The sequence below is a fragment of the Cannabis sativa genome, chromosome 2 (genome assembly GCF_029168945.1).
Source record: "Cannabis sativa cultivar Pink pepper isolate KNU-18-1 chromosome 2, ASM2916894v1, whole genome shotgun sequence".
Lineage (NCBI taxonomy): Eukaryota > Viridiplantae > Streptophyta > Magnoliopsida > Rosales > Cannabaceae > Cannabis > Cannabis sativa.
In genome coordinates, this window is record NC_083602.1 from 36,124,573 (window position 1) to 36,132,171 (window position 7,599).

Below are 7,599 nucleotides of genomic sequence, written 5' to 3' on the forward strand. Positions count from 1 at the left end.
CACCAGGAAGCGCTATTAACATGGGTCCCGGAGGAGACACCCGGAGTATAAGCTACTCCCGGAAGCTAGTATAGCGTGAAGGCTCTCCGGGATGTGTCAGGTCTCTCCCGAGAAATCAAGTCGCATTTAATGCTGCATGGGAGGAAGCGTGTTGGGACTGTAACACGCAATAAAGTTTGACGGCACAACCCCCAAACAGCAGCGCTACAGTAATGATCATTTAAGTGTAGCGACGGCTACTCTGCGAAGAGTCACGTCAATCATAAGACAAAAAGGACATTCTCCATAAAAGCCCTACAGCACCTAGGGATTTGACCATGCATCACCCATTGTATATTCATCGGAAATGCCCAACTTTATGGATACTTACAGATACATGTGTACGACAATTCTAGGGATTACCCCACCAAAACACTATAAATACCCCCTCAAAGCTCATTTAATGGGGTCGGAGAATCTTGGTTAAAAAAGAGCAAGAAGAGAAAAACTCACCAAGAACATTCTCTGTGTTTACGAGAAAAACATTCTCTCAAGTGTAAAATCTGTATTAAATACATCCATTAATAGCAGTGGCTCGTGGACTAAGGCTCATTAACGCCCCAACCACGTAAAAAGTCTTCATCTCGCTTTCTTACAGCTTATTATTAAAAATATATTTTAATAGTTGCCGAAAACCTCGGTCAACAGGAACCAACGGACTATTCAATTCCTTAAAGAAATTGTTTTTCAAAAGAGACCCGATTTTGTCTTTTTGTGTGAAACGAAGTGTCCTAAATCAAAAGTTGTGGGCTTGGCCCAAACTTTGAATTTTGATGGTGTATTTGTGGTTGATGCTATTGGGGCTTCGGGTGGTATTGCAATGCTATGGAAAAATGAGGATTCAGGCTCTTTGTTGGGTTTTTCTAAAAATCACATAGATTTGCAAGTCTCTTTATCACCTACTTCTCCGACATGGCGTCTCACTGGTTTTTATGGAGAGCCCAACAGAAATAGAAGAAGCGATTCATGGACACTCCTCCAAAGTCTAAAGGACCGGTCTTCACTTCCTTGGTGTGTTATTGGAGACATTAACAAAATTGTTCATCAAGAAGATAAGAGGGGAGGGCGCCCTTATCCTCAATGGTTGTTAATGGGTTTTCAGCAAACATTGCTTCATTGTGGATTAGATGATCTCGAGTTGCAAGGTCATCAATACACTTGGGAAAAAGGAAGATCGACGAATGCGTGGATTGAGGTACGTCTTGATAGAGCCCTTGTGTCTACTTCTTGGAATCAATTATTTCAATCGGCTTGTCTTTATAATCTGGGTTTTGCTACTTCGGACCACTCACCTTTATTCCTAGAACCGGTTGTGGGGAATAATTTTATTCCTAGTCGTCGCTTTCGCTTTGAGAATTCTTGGTTAAAAGAGCCATATTGTCTTGAGATTGTGCGTGATGTTTGGGCCCAGGATCAACATGTTAATATTCAAAGCAAAATTAATATGTGTGCTGAAAAGTTGTCTATTTGGGGGAAGGAGATTACTGGTTCTTTAAATCATCGTATTAAAAGCTATAAGGCGGATTTGAAGAAGCTTCATAGTTTGAGGGATACTGTCTCAGTCCAAAGACATGCCGAAATCAAGAAAAAACTATATGATGCTTTCGATCAAAGGGAGAGTTTCTGGAAGCAACGGGCAAAACAATTCTGGTTGAAAGAGGGGGATCACAATAGCAGTTATTTCCACAAGGCTGCCACTAGTAGGAAGAAAAATAATCAACTTACTCAGCTGAAAGATTCCCACGCTAATTGGGTCTCATGGGAGTCGGGTTTTCCATCGGTTGTGTCTGATTATTTTCAAGAATTATTTCAAGCCTCGGGTTGTGATTGTGATGAAGTTGTTGATTGTGTTCCTAGAGTGGTGACTGATTTGATCAATTCTGAGTTATGTCAACCGATTGATGAAGAAGAGGTGCGAAAAGCAGTCTTCCAAATGCATCCAGATAAGAGTCCCGGACCTGATGGGATGACTCCTGCATTTTTCCAGAAATGTTGGCCGATTGTGGGAGAAGAAGTGGTCAAGAATGTCCGTTCTTTCTTTGCAAATGGGATCCTTACTGATGGGTGTGGTGATGCGAATGTAGTGCTTATCCCAAAGAAGAAAAATCCAGAGCGTATGTCTGATCTTCGTCCTATAGCTTTATGTAATGTTTTGTTCAAGATTATAACCAAAGTTATGGTGAATAGGATGAAGCCTTATATGGATTCCATCATATCTGAGAACCAAAGCGCTTTTATCCCGGGAAGATTGATTTCTGACAACATTCTAGTTTCCTTTGAGGTTTTGCATTATCTCAAAAGGAAGAGAAAGGGCAAGGATGGTTTTATGGCTCTAAAACTGGACATGAGCAAAGCATATGATCACATTGAGTGGGACTTTCTTGAGACTATGCTAAGGAAGTTAGGCTTCGTTGACAATTGGATTCAGCTCATCATGAAATGTGTCAAGTCTGCAAAATACAGTGTTATTCATGGTAACAATGAAGTTGGCCCAATTACTCCTTCAAGAGGCATAAGACAAGGTGACCCTTTATCTCCTTACCTCTTCATCCTTTGTGCGGAAGGCTTCACTGCGTTGCTTCGCAAGTTTGAACAACGAGGATGGCTTCATGGTTGTAAAGTATCCAATGGTGCTCCTAGAGTATCCCACATGTTGTTCGCGGATGATAGCTACCTTTACTGTAAGGCTACTGAAGCTGAAGCTAGGCGAATACAAGAAGTCTTAAGTAAATTTGAATCTGCCTCAGGTCAAAAGGTGAATGTCTCCAAATCTTCTATCTTTTTTAGTGCAAACACCCTGAGTTCCATGAAAGATAGATTAAACTCTATCCTAGGGATGACCACGGCCAATGAAAACAGTCTCTATTTGGGTTTGCCTAGTTCTATGGGGAGGAATAAAACAACTGCTTTGGGCTTCTTGAAAAATAAAGTGAAGAATAGATTACTTGGCTATGGAACAAAGTTCTTATCAAGGGCGGGCAAAGAGATATTAATAAAAACAGTGGCACAAGCACTTCCAAGCTATGCAATGAGTGTTTTTTTTAATACCTCAGGAAGTCATAAAAGAGATGGAGGGCCTAATTTCAAAGTTTTGGTGGCAATCTTCGAGTAACTCTCCCAAAGGTATCCATTGGATGTCATGGAAGAAACTTTGTAAACATAAAACTAAAGGAGGTATGGGCTTTCGTAACTTAAGAAGCTTCAACTTGGCGTTGTTGGGAAAACAAGGTTGGAGGCTTATTACACACCAGATACGCTTGTTTCAAAGATCTTTAAGGCAAGGTATTATCCTCGGGGCTCTTTTTTCTCAGCAGATATTGGCAATTATCCCAGTTACGTCTGGCGCAGTGTTCTTGAAGCTCGTCAATTGGTGACTAAAGGAGTTCGTTGGACTGTGGGAGATGGCACCTCTATTCCGGTATTGGGTGCACCATGGTTACCCGATCCCCAAGACCCTTTTGTCTCCTCTCAACATCCTGCATTAGTTGGTGCCTCGGTCTGCAACCTGATGGAGATTAATGGATCGGGATGGGATGAAGAATTAGTGGCTGATCTGTTTGAACACCGTGACCAACAACTCATTTTTCAGATTCCTGTACAACATCTTCACGGGCAAGATAAACTCACCTGGATTGGCGAAGTCTCAGGCTCTTTTACAGTGAAGAGTGCTTATAAGATAGTTCAGGATTTGCTTGGGGAGAATGTTCAAGACACAGCAGCAGTTGAAGCTTTTTGGAAGAAATTTTGGGCACTGAAGCTCCCTCCGAAAATGAAAAATCTGGTGTGGCGTGCTTGTCAAGGGTGTCTTCCAACGATGGTTCAGTTGCGAACTAAAAGGGTTAATGTGTCAACGATCTGTCCAATGTGCAATATGCAGGAGGAGACCATTTACCATACCCTTGTAGAATGCCCAGCTGCTCGACTCTGCTGGAATAGAGTCGGTATAGGCACTCTGCTGCAAGATAATGCAGCGTTTCTGGACTGGTGTTTATCAGCTTTTCTGGTGCTTGATTCAGATCAGAAGAAACTCTTGATTGCTCTTTGTTGGTCACTTTGGAACGCAAGGAATGAGAAGGTTTGGAACAACAAATTATCTAGTGCGGAAAGTATAGTTTATTCGGCAAAAACTTACCTTAATCAATGGCTTGCTGCTCATAGTTCTACTACAATTTACCCGTGTCCTGGCTTGGTGCAAGGTGACGGGGCTGAGCAGTGGCAGCCACCAATTGCAAATAGTATTAAGGTTAATGTTGATGGCGCTATATTTGCTGACACTAATCAGTATGGGTTCGGTTTTGTGGCCCGTAATGCACAAGGTTTATTGATCGAAGGTGTTACCAAGAGTTACCAAGGGACGGCCACACCAGAATTCGTTGAAGCATTGGGTGTCAAGGAAGCTTTAAGTTGGATCAAGATAAATCAATTTAGACAAGTTGTCCTTGAAACCGATTGTTTGGTACTAATACAAGCTTTGCGTAGTTCAATTGAAATGATATCCATGTTTGGTCAAATGGTTAAAGATTGTAAAGCTTTATTGAAAGAAATTCAAAATGTTTCTATTATGTTTGTTAGGCGATCAGCCAATAAGGTAGCTCATAACTTTGCTAGAGCTTCCTTATTTTATCCTGATTGCAGTTTCAACTTGGGGTCTGTCCCGGTTGATTTGCTACCTGTGTTGGTAGCTGATTTTAATGGTTAATAAAGATAAGATTTTCCATTCAAAAAAAAAAACAAAAAAAAAATAAAATCACTTTCAATATTTTTTTAAACACTTTTTTTTTCTTAATCAATATCTTGGACTTTTATCATGACCCGGACCCAAATCCCCCCACGGTCCTGGCGCTGAACCTGGCCTCTGACTTGAACCCAAATCCGACCCCAAACCTAGACCCAATCTAAATAAAATCAAAAAAATGAAAATGAAAATGAACTTTACAGTACACACTTTTGTTTTTTATTTTTAAAATTAAAAAAGAAAAGTGTTTACAGAATGCAATTTTGTTTTTCAAAAGCAAAATTTTCAAAAACAAAAATTTTACTTTCATTTTGTGATTAAAAAATTAGAAAACAAAAGTGTCAATTTATTTTCTATATATTTTTATTTTTATTTTTCAAATATAAATTTATATGCATTTGATAAAAAAAAAATTATAGTATTTTTTATTATGTTTTATCAAATGTAAAAAAAAATAGAAACTTAAGTATATTAGAAAAATTTTAAATTGATGTTGTTTGTTAATATTAAAATCAAATATAAATTATTTTTTTTAAAAAAATAAAAAATTTAATAATTTTTTATTTTATTATAATTAGTTTATTTTTTTAATACATAATAAATAAGTAAATATGGTTTTAGTATAAAATAAATTATTAAAGTATTTTAATTAAAATAACTTTTTTTAAAAGTTGGGGTTGGGAACATGATAGTATGATTGAGTGGGAGTGCTGAACATAAATATGGAATCTATACCTTCTACTGGTGTATAGAAGTTAAGTGATGATTCCCTTCGAGCTTAGCAAATAGAAGTAAATGGATGAGCTCTTGTTTAACTGACTAATTATTAGATCACTAAACACCATTTACAGGTAGCTAAGTGTTTTAAGGGGCAAAATACATTGAGGGGTGAGAACGGTAAAGAAATCCCATCTCGATGTAGATCATATATATAGAGGATCTTTAAATCGCAATAAGATTATAACAATGGTTAAATGAGATAGTATATTGGTATCGTGAAACATACAATATGCTCTATATAAGTCTGAGAGTGCAATTCTAAGTTCTAAGAGTGGATTCAACGAAGAATTAATAAGTAGGAATTTACTTGGTAAATTTGGTTCACTTATTGGAAGCTCAGCATATAGATCCATGGTCCCCATTCTAGTTGAGAACATTCTGCTTGTAAGACTCATTAATTGATTCGTGATTGGTCAATTATAATTCTAAAGTTAGACTATGTCAGCATATATTAAAATTAGTAGTTGCCTATAAATAGAAAGTGATGGCTCAGTCACAACACATGCTTTCATTAGCTTTCTGACAGAAATTTCTCTCTTCGAAAGCGAGCCTTCCCAACTTTCTAACCTTGGCGAAATACCTCTCTCTCTTTTCCCTTCATCTTTTTCGTGACCACTAGTGAAGAGTAAGTGCCCACACACGGCAAGCGGTAACTCAATCATAGATTGGAAGGCGCGAAGGATCAAAGCTTGAAGAAGAAGGAGATTCGGGCTCAGATCTTGATTATACTCTGCTACAGAAAGGAATCAAGGGTTAGAGATCTGAGTGGAAGGAGACATTTATTCCATTTGCATCAATGTAAGGTTTTTCTTAACTTTATATGTGTTTATTTTATCGTTTTAGAAAGTTCATATTTAGGATGTTAATAAACATACTTGTGAGTAGATCTAAGATCACTGGTAAAATAATTCCCAACACTTTTCGACACCAGATTAAATACAACGATTTCTTAATGGAGGGGAAGCGAATCGTTACTTTGCAAAAACAAATACATGTTAATGATGACTATCATAAATGCACTCCACGCAACGAAGCGTGTGCCATTAAGCGATGAGCCAGCCAAGAGGCACCAAACAAACCTCGTTTATTCTCCACCAAACGAGGCTTAGAGGGTAAATGTTGCCACTTGATTTTGCCCAAAATACGTGGACCTAGATAAGGATGACACGTGGAGCTGAAAGGATTAGCTCTTATAGAAATCAACTAAGTCTTAGACAAAAGAGGAGTGTCTCAGGGAAGGTGTCTCCCGGAGGAGACATAAGAAGGATCTTTATGCTCCGAGAAGGCCGGGGACATACTAAGGCGGTACCGGAGAGTCTTGGAATCTATTGAACAATCAACTTCGCATTTAATGCGCATGGGGGAAGACGTATTGAAATCTCCATAAACGACATGACAGATGGCGTAATCCCCCTTTTTCGGCTATTACACTATGATCAATAAGGCTAGTGACGGCTACTTTATGAGGAATCACATCAATCAAGAGGGGATAAAAGATTATATCCACCTAACTCCTAAGATACCTACGGTATAGGTCATGTATTTCCTATTTTGTATTTGCTGGGAATATGTGCCCCTATGAAGCTAACATAGAAAGAAAAGTGATCCATTCCTAGGGATCACCCCAGAAAAACACTATAAATACCCCATAAACAAGCGGCAAAGGGGTCGAGAATTCTTGGTTAAAAGGAATCAAGAGAGAAAATAGGAGAGGAATCCACCAAGAAAATTCTACTGCAATAAATACTCTCATTAATAACAAAGACTCGTGGACTAAGGCTCGTTAATGCTGACCACGTAAAAATCTCATGCATTAAACTTCTTACGGCTTTTCCTATATACTATTTAGCTGGTTGCGAAAACCTCGGTCAACACAATAAAAGAGTAAGAAGCGATTATAAATTAAGAAGATTAATAAATGAAGCCATATATTGTTTTTTCATATAAAAAATAAAATAAAATAGTACCTCGGGGCTATTAAACTCTTTCGACACAATTTCGATTAACCTCCGGTTTTCTTCTTGTGTATACTCTCCCAATTCAAC